The sequence below is a fragment of the Amblyomma maculatum genome, chromosome 1 (assembly GCF_055883805.1).
Source record: "Amblyomma maculatum isolate TAMU_Amacu chromosome 1, ASM5588380v1, whole genome shotgun sequence".
NCBI classification, from domain to species: Eukaryota; Metazoa; Arthropoda; class Arachnida; order Ixodida; family Ixodidae; genus Amblyomma; species Amblyomma maculatum.
Genome location: NC_139344.1, coordinates 153215681 through 153230011, shown reverse-complemented (window position 1 = coordinate 153230011; position 14331 = coordinate 153215681). Strand labels below are relative to the sequence as shown.

At 40.8% G+C, this 14331-nt stretch overlaps 1 protein-coding gene across 2 annotated transcripts in view; it reads left to right on the top strand.

Annotated features, from left to right (window-relative positions):
* The first annotated feature begins 117 nt into the window (after positions 1 to 117).
* Pkn (serine/threonine-protein kinase N) overlaps positions 118 to 14331 on the top strand; it is a 149557-nt gene continuing 135343 nt past the window's right edge. The window contains exons 1-2 of one of the 2 annotated variants that reach the window (XM_084589337.1): positions 118 to 284; positions 2467 to 2531. The gene's annotated coding sequence lies outside the window, so the exon portion shown is untranslated. Of the gene's footprint in view, positions 285 to 853; positions 1010 to 2466; positions 2532 to 14331 lie in introns of those variants that run through there. The other variant, XM_084589338.1, reaches the window with a different exon arrangement.

Genomic DNA, 14331 nt, shown 5'->3' with positions numbered 1-14331 from the left:
GTTATAAGATTTCTGACTAAAATATAATTTTTGTTGGAAAAAGACACGCAAACTTTCTCCCACATGAAGCAACACTGAGTTTTGTAGAAATTTTTGATTGGCTCGTACATGGCACGTGACCCAGTAAAATAGGGAAGTAGCGGATTCGGCGATTCGGTCGGTTTGTTGATGCCCCTCAGTAAAAATTTAGGGCTAAGCTTGGCATCGGCAATTTTGGCGTTGCATCGAATTCCGAGAAAGAGTATTCTCGAACTCCACACTCTGATGATTTAAACCTCAGCCAGGTAAGTGATCTGAAAGGTGTCAGTACTTGCGGTTTTCCAGCCTTCGTTTTGTGTTTCGAGCAGAAAAATCTCTATGCAGTCGGTGTTCGATCGCGTAACCGCTGCTGGAGGTTTTTCGTTGTCTCTGCACTTTAGCAGCGTTGTTTCGAAATAAGTATATATATTTATATATATATATATTGGAGGGGGGGGGGGGGGGTAGCAACGATGCCGATTGCCCTTGCGGCGTACAACACAGCTTGTAATAGCATTTAGTGGTGTTTTACTTGTCTTGTGACTTTATAAGGAACGCATTCACCGTGCTCGCTCGTGTGAGTCAGTTCCCGCGGTGAGAGTCTGTGAGGTGCTTCGCACGTGCCCAATATCGTTCGAAATAGTGTTCTGAAATATGCTCCACTGTTTGTGTCCCGATCAAGCTGACTTGTCACATGTTGCTCGTGTTTCTTTTTTTTTTTTTTCTTCTTCTTCTCCGGCCCTTAGCCGAGTGAAAAGTTGCTGTGATCGTTGTCGGCGGTGTTCTTGAGCTAATTACTCTGCCCAGCAGGTCAAGCTTGATTGTGCCGTCGACCTGTACGGGCAACGTACTGTAGAACAAGCATTGACAGCAGCGCAGGGTCCTGCGAAGCGGTCGCATTTCTAAGTATAGCCCGCCGTATCGCATCGCGTAACTGCACGGATCACTTCTAACGCCGCTCCCGCTGCCAATAAGCAGCATCCCTACAACCGTGCGTGTGAATGGTTTTTGTTATCTGACTTTTGAAATCGGCACTGCACATACACTCGGGTTTGTTTGAGAGCTCTGTGGCCAAATATTTTGGCCGTTTATTTTGCTTCCTTCTAAAAATGAGAAAAGAGGCACATTTCCGCGGTAACTGCGGCGGTTGCACGAGACGTGCGCTTCTCTTCCTTTTCTTCTGCTTTTTATATTCTGCGGAATGCGGAGCTTATTCTCAGGGCGGATGTGGTCTCTGAAAGCGGTGGCACGGAAAGATGTGTCTGCTTGCTTGCACATCGTTCTGACAAGTACTGACGTGGGTGGGACGCGCCTTTCGCAGCTTCACCTTTTGCTGTCGATCCGTATATTTATTTTTCTCTGGTTCCTGTGTTTTACGCTACACTGGCGGTGTGTTTTGGGTGCAGCTTCGTCGGTCAGTACCTCCTTGTGTCAAACTGCTTATTAGCCGTTAACATGGTGCCGGTGCGCCTGCTTTAAGATGAAATCGCTATTTCTTTATAAAAACCGTGCCGGGGTGTACTTCACGAGGTCTAGTCAATGTATGCTTTCTGCCGCTGCCGTTTAGTTCATGCAAACGATAGCTATTATGATTTTCGTTGTTTCTGCGTCACTGAACGGTATCAGGCGAAGTACGAGAGCGCTTCTTTTCTTGCCGTTTAATCTAGTAATCACATTGTAAGGAGTGTGCTTGGTAGTAATATCTGGTGCCTTCACTTCGCGCTAAAGTTGTGCGCCTGTTTTTGGGTGTTTCATAGGTATTGAAGGCTTTTTGCAGGCATTGGAAAGATGGTGAGAGACAATTGCTGTCTGTCATTTGGCTGCTGCTTTTGGTGATGCAGATATGAAAGCTTAAGTCTAAGCAACTGCATTGTTCTGGCCATGATTCTGGAATGGAAAAAGTAAATGATTGCACTTATACTTTGTGCAAGCATGGCATTTGTCTAGCACGTAAAGTTGCATGCAATATTGTTTTGTTTTGTGGTTGGGCTGTGTAGAATGCTTTTTAATGAATCCATAAGCAAACTTTTTGTTTTCATGTCTTGTTGCAGATGTCTTTGGGTGCTGTAATTTTTGTGAACATATTTGTAAAGCAGTAGTGGCTTTTTTTACTTTGGTTATGTTAAACCTTTACGTTACTTCCATGTGATGCCATTGATAGTCACTTCCTGAGGCTTGAAGAAAATGTTATTGCTGTTCATGACTGCCTGGATTGCTTATTGGTGAGCAAACCTAGACGGAATCCATGTTTCCTTTTTGAAGGAACCTTTGTGCAGTATTAAGCCAAATTAATTTATAAAGCATTTATTTCAGTGGACTGTAACAACTTTATTCTGGGTATTTGTTCATATTTCAGCTCAAAAGTTCAGTGTTGGTCTGCACTTGTGTGCAGCGACACAAGTAAACCTTAAAGGCTGCATTTTTTTTTTTTGTGTGTGTGTGTTTCAGAGGTGACAGCTTCCTCTAAATGTCTCTACCTTAACACCTGCCCAGGGCTACTCGTGTACTTGCTGGTGAGTAGTGTTCAAATTTAATATTTAATTTGCAGTAGTGTTGATGTCTGCAAAAGTAGTTTCTCGTTTCTAGAAATGCAAAACAAGAAAGGCACTTTGCGCTTGCTTACTGTTCATAATGATGTGAAAGTGGCGTGCAGGTGGTATGAAGCTGGTCACAAAATTAAAAGTGGCACTTGGTTGTTTATTTTTTCTCCTTGCCACATTTTAATACCTTCAGACATGCATCTTCGAAGCACTATCGAAAAGAATCTGAAAAAGGTTTAGTGCATACTTGGAATCCTCTGTTTCACAAATATAACAAAACAGCATGCTACAACAAAATGGCTGAAAGGCTGCATGCCACGCACTCACAGAATTCCAGCCTGAATGAAAAACAATTTGTGCCTAATTATTTATTTTCTTTATGATCCCGAGCCATTTCCGCAATGAAAATTGAGCTACAGTGTCATTTAGGGAATAATTGCTCTGCTTGAGAGAAGAACCGCAGTGACAGCACTTCTTAAGCGCAGCGTACTGCTCGACGACGTCCATCTCTATTTCTTGCTTGGGAGAAGAGATTACTCTTAGACATGAAGTGTCCTTGACATTCTGTCCGGCAGGGATGTCAGTAGTAGCTGGCATCACTGTCGTCATGAAAGCGATACTCTGTGAGACATATGTTGAAAAGTCGCGCAAACATGGGTGCTGTGCCGCAATTGCGAAGCATTAAAAGGGCTACAAATGCATCTTCTGTGGTGTTTAACTTCTGTTAGTGCAATTGAATGGTTGGGTTCATGTTTCTTTATTTTTGTGCAGACTTTTATTTTTATGCTAAAAGCCTGCACTGTATTTTTTTTTTCTTTTTTTTTTTTTTCGGGTAGCTACATCTGCAACTTGAGGCCTGGGGACATGAATTTGTGTACCTTGAATGGCCTGGCAGCATGTGACGGATTCCATCTGATTTTAATTGCCACCTAATGGTTTCTATGCTTTGTACTCTAGTAGTCATCTACTACCACCCCAGGCAAACAGAAATGTTTTGCTTTGACATGTCCTTAATGTGCTTGCTTCTTACCACAAGGGGCAGACAATAAACTGGCTCGTTTCGTCTGTGTGGAGGTCGTAACAATGGTAACTTGATGTTGACACTGTTCTCTCTAAGGCCTTGTTTTCATGTTTGATATGCTTATGAAGTGAGCTGTAGAGACCAGGTGATAGGAAAATGACATTTTTGTTTTTGCTGTTATTTTGTGATTTACATACATGAATTAGAGTTTGACTATATTTGGGAGGGCCTGATAAAAATGGGTCGTGCCTATATGAACAGTGTTCTGCCATTGGCATCTATAATATTTGTTTAAGGGTTGGTGCTCAAAGTGCCATGTTTTGGGCCCAGCTTCATTGTCAAAGACATTCTCGGTGCCTGAAAATGTTGCCAGACCTGGTAGCATTAGCTGTTTTAGTAATGGAGCTTTCATGGAATCTTCAAGAAGCCTTGAGAGACGTCAGAAAACGTTTTGATCCCAGCCATGACGGTCACATTATTCCCAGTTGAGGCGGAAAATATTTTGTTCATATTAAATTTTCTTTTTGTGAAATGTCCCTGTGCAGCCGAAATTATTCTTGGCATTTTGTTTTTGAGGAGTTCATGCAGTTGTAATAAACATACAAATGATATTAACTCTGTCCTTACTGATGGAAGTCATATTGTAACAAAGAATAATAATGTCGAGGTGAAAGTGCAAGTGGAAGTTTATTTCCAAAGTATGGTTCTCATTTCCTGGCTGAATTTTGCATTGACCAAGAGGACTGTGCATCATATGGTCTGTGTGCTGATTACAGTAATATAACTTCTACTTAGCTGTTGCGGAAGTCAGAACATGACACTTTCATGCCATATATATATATGGTTTTGCATTGACTTTTCCTTGTTGCAGTTTCAAAAGTTGTCTTTACGTGCCTTCGGAAAGCCCAATTAAGCAAGTGACAGCGCTCTGAGCAGATTGCACTTGGCTAGAACGTGGAGCCTCCGTGTGCTTCTCGATTTCTATTATCCCATGTCTTCCTGCCTATTTAAAAGAGAAATTTGGTGTACTTTTATGGGCGTTGTTTTGGCTGAAAACGAAAAGTCTGACCCCTCGAGATACAAAGAAGAAAGCTTTTATTGAATTTTTATTCTGGAACCCAGTGTTATTTAAGCACTTTTGTTCTTTTTTTTTTTTAATGTTTACTTTCATATATTTTCTTCTTGTATACTACTTTTGTACCATTAAATACAGGGTAGGGATTGTTAAGATAGATAGTGTCATATAGTATGTTTTAAAGACCTTTCCAACAAATGCATTTTTCTCCAAAGAAGCGAAACCTCAAAAGTAGCAGTGGTACAGCTGTGTGGTGCAGCCAGAAGGCGAAACACTCTCTTAACCTCGACACCCAGTGCCCTGCATTATGTGGCCAAAGCGAGAGGTTTAGCTTAAGCTCAAGTATTGATTACATTTATTGAGCTTATGGATTCATTTCATCATACTTTATATAAGAACTACTGACAGCTTCTTTTGTCAGAAATAGCTCATTTATCACCTTGCCTTGGCCACCATGGGCATTTGGTGTTGTTACCGCTGAACATTTCTACTTCCTTGAGGTTTGGGCATAAACTCCCATTAAGAAACTTAATACCAGATAATGTATGTAAGGTGTTTTCAAACATTATTAGCTGCAGAACGATTTGTTTGAGCTAGTTGGTGGTTCATGATGCAAGGGAACTACAGCCGACAAATAAGCACTGCATATTAAAGAAGATACGTAAACAAGGTTGTACGTTTCGTCTTTTCTGTAGAGTATTTGTCACCTGTATTTTCCTTGCATTGTCACCTGCTTAACTTTTCTTTATCACATGCGCTTTTGACGATGGATGGCGCTAAAACCAAACCCAAGGATACTCCTTGGGGTTTTAACAGGTGCTTTTGCACTAAGGCCCGTAGTGGTAAAGGTGCACCATTAGTGCCATGTTGCTACACATTGTGCACCTTTGCACAGAGGTCTTTGCGATGCCTTTGTCATAAGGGGCAGGGAGAGGGGTAGGTTTATTAACCTACATAAGCAACAACAAACAAATGCGCCACATATTTCATTAAATTACACTGCTGAATATTAAAGGTTGGTGCTGTAAGGCAGAAATAAAATCTGACCTGCACTGGCCCCTCACTGGTAATTTTGTGCAGTAGCTGAATTTTTTTACCTTAGAGTTCTGAACAAAAGTGGTTTTATTTGTAGTGACGACTTTCCTGGAGCAAAGCAGTGTTGTTTGCAATCAGGGAGCTTTTGCTTTGTCCTGGTTATGACTTTTATCAGAACTGCAGCTACAGTAACATGTTCCACTTGTACTGCAGTGGACTTATTTGTAACCAATATCAAAACTGATGTTCATACTGCCAGTACAGCAGCCTATATTATGAGCAGCCCCTGTTGTATATTTTTTACTTCTTGAAGTGGTTTCCAAACATAGTAATGAATAAGATCCTTTTTTTTTTATCAGCATATTGAAAATTGCACTTTGGATAAATTCAAATGTGACATTTTGCACCACGACCGGTCATCTGTGATATGTCAGAAGGCCATGAATGTGCTCTAATGCTTTTACTTACTGAACTGTTTTTACTTATTTATGTTCAGCATTTCTCATTAAAATCGTAATGCTGTCTACGAAGATTAGTGAGCCATGGCTGACTTGTGAATATGTAAAAATTATTAAAAAAATTTTGACACTTTCATTTGTTTTTGCACACAGATTTAGAAGAAATCTGAAATGCCTTGAACAGCTAAGAAGCAAGTTAAACTCCAGAAAAAATTATATGGTAGTATCATATTTATTTATTTAATTCAAATACCTACAGCGCTCATTGGACTTGATCGGAGGGAGGTTAATTACAAGCACGAAAAGTGAGAAAGGAATGAGCGCGAATGGCAGCAGCAAATTAGTTGTACCACTAAAACACAATAAACTTCTATCTTAATTAAAGGGGATGACAACACATTTAATACAAAGTGAAATTTCTAATTAGAAAATGAATTACATATTTAAGTTACAGTACACCGGAAGTATCATGTAAAAGTACATATATTTCCTATGGGGGATAGAAAATTGGACTCTCACACTATCTCATCCGGGAGCAAATTCTAATATGTAGTAGTTTGCGGAAAGAGTGAAAACTTATGGCGATTTCCACTGGTCGCTACGGAGCACGTTTTCTTGCTCCGGGACGACGATTTCGAATTGAACTGGTCGACCAAGATAGGTTGCGTATTCCGTTGGCGGTTTGGGCAGCTCTGGACGCTCCAGCTCAATTCGCCGACCAAAGTCTGATCTCGCCGGAAGTCCTAGTCGCTGACGTGGTCACTTCCGGATGCTGCTGGATTCTTTTGGCTGTTTTTGACCGTTTTAGCGACATTGGCAGAGGACACTGGGCATCGCAGTTTTTTGCGTGAATATATCGAAGTGCGTCTATTGAAAAACGTCTGCAGCATTAAAAAATGAGAAAGCAAGTTTTTGAGGGCCGCGCTCCTGCCTATTTATCAACCGCAAACATTTTGGCGCTGGGATGCGGCTACAATTTTCGAAACCGGCTCAGCTTTACTTTCGCCGCGCCCTCTACACGTTCCGCTGGTCGACCAAGGCTGATTCGCTCTGTAGCGCTTTAGGTCGGCTCGGGCGCTCAGCTCCGATCGACCAGTGGAAATTGCCATTAAACGCATTTATACGACTTTGGTATGCCCTAATATTTTTGGAATTGTTGAATCTCGGAGAGCAGTAATGAGGCTGTTTTAATTATATATGCCCTTGTTGAATCCGATGTTGTCATTGTTGATAATATGTAAAAGCTTTAATCTGAATATATCCTGCATGTGGACCATCTCAATTTTCGTTATTTCTGACCCTCATATTTTGTAGTCATGGATGCCCTGGGCGAATCGTGCATGCCTTTTCTGAATACGCTCTAGCTTATCTTGAACTTTTGTAAAGGGGTCCCATGCTGTACATTTGTATTTTAAAACCAGCCTTATGTTATTAATATACAAAGTTTTCTTCAAAGCTCCTGGTGCACACTAGAAGTTTCCTTGAAAAAGGTGACATGCTTTACTACTTGTTACGTCAATGTGTGATGTCCAGTCCAATGTGGCAGTTAATCTTATTCTCAGGTATTTGACTTCGGCTACTCATTGTATTGGATCATTTTTTAGGAAGTATGTACTAAATGTCTTGTTTCTTTTTTGTTTGTTTTCAAATTGCACATTAAAGCATTTTACTACGTTCAAATCCATCTTCCATTTGACACACCGAGAACAAATTTTTGCTAGATCAGACTAACATGCTGACATTATCTGCACATGACACAGGATGATGTACAATGCAGTCATCCGCATGCAGTCTCAAATTCGAAACGAGGCTATCAGTTAAAGGGTCAGTGTGCACCCTCCGGTCGAAAATATTTTCTTCCCCGGTGACTGTGAGGCTTCGCCCCCAGAACGCAAGGCCGAAAAAATGTTTTTGAAAAGAGTAACTAATACTGCAGTTACAGTCGCCGCAATCACCTGATTCTGTAGTGTTTCTCTCCTCCCGTTCCCTCGCAAATGTTTTTCGCTCTCCTGCCCGGTCGTCTAGCCTCCGCAAGCCAAATTCCCCTTCCTCCTCCACGTTTGGTGGGAGGTGGGGCATGGCACTCTGCGTGTGCGAAAACGAAACTGGCGAGGAAGCGTGCGGCGCTGCATTCAGTCCGGCCTAGGCGAGGGAAAAGCTCACAGCGAGCGACGCTCATAATTGGTCGTGTACGCCCATCCTTCACCCATCAATTAGCGAGACGGACCAATGGATGTCGTCGCTACACCAACGTCAGCCTAACGGCTCGTAGAGAACAGGGAAGCTGGTTTCCCGAAGGGGAGGATGAGAGAGCTTTGATTTGTATTTTTGCTGCTTTGCGTCGCGTGTACCGCTGTAGCATTTTGCACAGACTATCTCCGGTACCTGATTGAAGTATTGGGCTCCTTTGCTTAAAAAGTCGTATCCTGGACAGTGGTCCTTTCAGTCGCTGATAAAAAAGAGGAACAGGAGCGGTCCTAGGACTGACCCTTCGGTCACTTCTTACGAAACTTCAACCGCTCACGATGTGACATCATTTTTTTGTGCCAGAGAGCAGGAACGCCAATGCTGTCTTTTTTGTTAAGATCTTAATTTTTCAGCTAGCGATGAAAAGTATTTTCCTTCTGCTATTTTTAATGACTGTTTCAAGCCTTTATTTAGAGTTATAAGCCTTTCATATGTGATGATTCGGCTTTTTCTTGAAGGTCTTATATACTCCTGCCTTCCTTCTTATTGAAAGATGCAGCTCTCCATTCTTTGCTTAGATGACAATATTATTTAAGGGAATATGCCTTGCGACCAATGAGAGTTTTTTTCTGAGCATATTCCATAAGCTTTCAATGCTGTACTGACTACTTTATTCCAGGAATAACGGGAGGAAAGCATCAAATTCTTCAATTATGGCATCCTAATTACCCTGTACATATAGAAAAATTCTTCTTGGGTCGCTCTTGTTAATCTTTAACTTCTCTCATACCAATGTTGCATTAACAATCTCATGATCGCTAATTCCTGGTGCTGTGGTAACATTTTCAATCAAATCAACATTGTTACTGTACAAGTCTGGCTTACTGCCCCCAACTGAACCATAACGTGTTGGAAAGTTAACAAACTGAGTAAGTGCATTGTTTTATGTTAGCTTACAGAAGGCGGAATAAAGTGACGGACTGCTTGTTGTTACAGGATAGCAGTCATGCCATACAATATCAGGTATATCAAAATCACCCAAGAAGAATAGTTTCTGATGAGACTGATAAGGAATGTGAAAGACAATTGGTTCTACACTTGCTAAGGATGGTGGCTTGTAAAACGATCCCACCACAAAGCTGTTACTGCTGGAAACCAGTATTCTGCACCAAACACATTCTCAAGAAACTGCATCACAGCATAGCAGCGCGCTTCTAATACTGTAATGTACAAAGATGAATACGCCCCCTCCCTGCCAAAAACGCTCTTTCCAGTAAGCTATGCATCCAGATGGAAGCACTTCACAATCCGATTCTAAGTCGTGATGGGGGGTGCTCTGTTTGGTATATCCCCATACTGAATCAGTTGTACGATATTCGAGCTGTTGTCTTTCCATCAAAACTCATCTTATTGTAGGTTACTTTATATTCAGCTTTGGAGCTCTGTTTATGTGCATAAGCAACCAGTTTGCTTCTACATCTTCATACCTGCTGGACATTCCGGTACCTTTAAGTTTCAGATCAGCAGAAAAAAAGACAGTTTCCCATTGGGAAGCGCAAGTTTTACAATTATACTTGCCTTGGCTTATTGTTTTTGTTTTCTCATTCTGTGAGCTCTTGCAATCTCTGCCGTTTCAACAGCAACACCCAGTTTGTCCACACAGACAGATATAGCCTTCCCTTCTGGCTCATCCCATGTTTCCTTCTCTTTGTCATCTTCTATGTCAAAGAACAGCAAGTTATTTCTCCGGGAACGATTTTCCAGTTCTTCTTGATTGATTAATGTGTTTCTCTTAGCTTAATGGGCCTGTACTTCCACTTAATCACCAAATGTAGACAAAGCGGATAGATCTTCTGCTAATCTGTAAGCCTTTGACGTTCCATTCTCGATTTGGTCTTCGATATGTTCGTGTTCAGCTCACAGTGCTTCTAATTGCTTTACGATTGTGTCTTGTGCTGCCAATATTTTTGGAAACGAACATATTGCTTCCATGAGTTCATGCTGCTGTTTTTCTGACGGGAAGGAGTCTCTTTTACTGAACCAGCTAGTAGTAACCCGATTCTAGCCAAACAATTTATTGCATTAACACAGACACATACAGGCAAGCCGCTGTAACGATCAGGGCTCGGACGCACCTTGATATTGCCTGGAGGGTGATAAGTAACGTCTTGGGTTTTTGTAATGGCAACCCTGTACCTAATGTGATAATAAACATCAATGGTTGTGAAATAAAGGGTAGAGCATTTGCAAATTACTTCAATAAGCACTTTGTGAACGATGTTTTTTTTTTTTTTTGTTCCGACTTAGCCAATACATGTTAGTGATTGTAATCTGTCGAAAATAATGGTCTCATGTTTTTAGAGCTATATGATGAAACTTAGGTTTACGATATACTTGTTGGCTTAAAGAATAGGAAGGCTCTATAAATCAGCAACTTACTAATACCAGTAAAGCATGCCATAATGTCACTTTTGCCTATGCCTACATAATATATAATTGGGTATTTTAGGCTGAAATTTTCTCTAGCCTTTAGCCATAAGCGATACCTTAGCAATGAAATCAGGGCATCACTCATTTATAAGAGAGGTGGCTGCACCATATGTTTGAGCAAGGAGATGTTCTTACTTCCAGTTTTTCAGAAGGATTATAAAAGGTAATTTATTATTAGTGACATTCTTTTTGATAATGTTCTGAATTGCTATTTGGCTTCACGACCGGTATTGCAACAGACACTTAAAAAAAGTTATCACTCTTGTAATTTTCATTGATTGCAGCAAGGTGTTTGTTTGGATCACAGTATTCTAATCAATAAGTTTGTTCATGCAGGATCAACGGGAAGTCGTTACCATTACTTCACCGTCTGCAACATAATTCCACAGTTTCTGCCAATCTGCTTTGTTGAGCCTCAAGGAGGTGTTCCCGGGCTCTTGTTGTTGAACGTGCCCATTATGACCTAATTTGTAATATGCAATGATGACACCAAACTGCTGATCTCTGGCCCTGACCTAAACCATCTCACAACTAAGTACTAAATGTAAGGTGGCTTTAGATAAATTATAAGTCATATTGCCTGAACTGAAATAAATTACATGCAGTGAAAAAAAGGCAAAAATATTTTGGGCCAAGGATGAAGGTCTGCGCAAAAAGGCGTAAAATTTTGAAGGACAAGTAATTGATATTGCTGACGAGCAGAATACACTCGGGCTATATTTTTCACCGAAATTGAGTTGAGGAACTTTTGTAAAAAACTTTCTTAGTCGGAGGTGCACTGTGCATAGCACCCTGCTTTTAAAATGTTTTAATTCACTACTTCATTTACATTGAAATATTTGCTTCTTGGTGTTGTTTATTCGCACAGACTAAAATGAATGAAGTGTATCATGCTACAAGAAATACTTCATTACATTGCAAATCATGAACGATTGTCTATTATAGGTGTCTTTCAAATAACATTATCTGTGTAGATATTTTATGTAAATTCTGACTTATGCAAACAACGTATTTCCATTCATACCACTAGTTATCAGCTTTGCATCTTCAGAATAGCGCTATATTTAGTGAATGCAAGAAGTTGGGAGGGACAATACCATTTTTTTTTGTAGGGACTACAAACTACAGTCTTGAATTCATAACCTTCTCTGTACTTCAACTCTGCTGACTGTGAAAGAAAACTTCAGCTGTTTGGTAAAATTGTGAATAGTTATATATGGCATTGTTTTGTTTACTTGTGTGTCATTTGTGGCTATTTCGTTTGTGCAAATGGCTGTGCTGCTCTTTCATTTCTTTGTGCATTGTAGCACTTTTACTTCTATAGGGATTACCTTGATGTTTCATGTTCCAGTCACAAAATCCGTCGCAGATATCCTAGGTGCAGGATGTAAAGTAATCAAACTAGCCATTGGAGACCTCTTGCTTGAACTTAAAAACGAGACCAGCGCAGCAATCTTACAAAACTCATGTTGTTTGAGGACATGTTTGTAACAGCCACTGCACACAGATGTTTAAATACAATCTAAAGAGCCATTTCCAAAAATGACTTTCCACCTCTGGCAGAAGTGGAAATGCTGAAATGACTCGGTAAGCAAAATGTGAGGAATGTGCATAGAATACATATCAGGAAAGATAGCAGAGAAATACCCACTAAATATTGATTTTAACCTTTGCCTCAAGCCCACCAGACTTCCTGATTCTGTAGAAGAATATATGAAAATAAGCATCTGGCCATCCATCCCAGACCTTTGACAATGCTTCCAGTGCCAGAAGTTCGGTTATGGCTCCCAAAATTGCGACTGCCGGCAAACTTGTGGTGCCAAAGGCAATTCAAGCTATCGCCAATCTGATGGGTGTGAAGCTGCGACATGATGCGCTAACTGTGAAGGTGAAGACTCTGCGCAGAGTCGTGTCTAACTTGTATAAATGAAAAGGAAATACGTCAAAGACCAAGAAAAACGTAATTTTCAGAGAAGCACGAAAGTGTTTTATTGGTGTTTACTGCAAAACCAAGCTATGCCAATGTGATGCGTGGGGTGGCACACCACAGCAAAGTAGGGCCCCTGCCCGAGCAAAGCCTCAGGCAGGAACGGCAAAAGCTACCCTGTCTTTGAAACAGGGCCCGCCGACCCCTCAGCCGGCTGCCCAAAAGGTTTCTCCCCCTACAGGAGAAGCCTGCAATTCATAAATCCACAACTTCTTTCCAAAGGTTCAACACCTCTGAGCAGGCAATGAAGACTACTACTACTTCGCCCCCGCTGCAGCGGTAGTGTACTCTCTCGAACACACACAAAAAAGAGAAACCCTGATTCACAGAACCAAATAGAACTTTTTTTCATCACCATAACTCTGTAAAGATGGCATTCCTCATACACCGGAACTGTTGTGGACTGACCAAAAACTACAGAGATATGAAAGACGTTTGAAATGTTCCCCCTCCTCCCCATAGTTTTATGCTTGCTGGAAACTAACTAACCACCACATCAAAAGAACATTAAAAAGTATTTCGTTGTGACTGAAATCAACCTTAGGACCAAATACAAAGCTGTTGTGGTGTATCTCCAACTGCACTCAACAGTAACCTTTCATTACATAGAAGAGCATTTGGAACAACTACCAGAACCGCATCTGGTAGTTGATTTTAATCCTCACTTGTCATTTTGGGGGAGTGAACTTACTGATGCTAGAGGTCACATTTTGAAAGATTTTATGTAATAACATGTAATAACTTCTGCTTTTTAAATACGAGCAAGCAAATGTTCTGCTTCCCAAGCTTCGCAAAAGTAAGCTGTTTGGGTTTATCTTTTTGTTTGCTGTCTGTTATTTGGTGATTTTAAATAGAATGTTCTGGACAACCCAATGGAAAATCAGCTGCCGGTCGCCATAAGCATTTTATCTTCTTTTTCCATTAGTCATAGTAAATAAACCATGCCATTCACAACTGTAATTCACAGACTAGTCACTATTTAGGTCAAAAGCCAATCTAGACAGTATCTTCTGATGACCTGAACTTTGGTGAGCTGAGTGAACCGTTCACATCTTGTATCCTCGCTGCTGTGCATCTAGCACTTCCCCAGACCTCGGAAGTGGTACGAGCACGTCACATATTGTATTAGTAAGAATGTGAGGTAGCAGATAAACAGCAGAATAAGCATGGGGTGTTTTCCGTAGATATTTAACCCACGAAGGCCTTGTATGAACTTTAAGACAGTGAGGGCAAAAGCAAGATGTATCCATCGCAATGCAGAGAAGACATCTGGGAAAAGCCGCGTCATGCATCAACAGCTAATGAACTACATGGCAGCTGTTTCCTATTGATATTTCCTCTTCTTAGAGCCTTTAATATTCAAACTAGTACTGAAGAACAAGCAGACATATTCGGTAAACTTTTTTTTCATTCTTATCTAGCTTGTCACACTATGCAGAATCATGCAGAAGTATAAAAACAGCCAAAAGACAAATTACAGTGGGCTGCATCGATGAACCTAATAATAGTCCTTCTACACT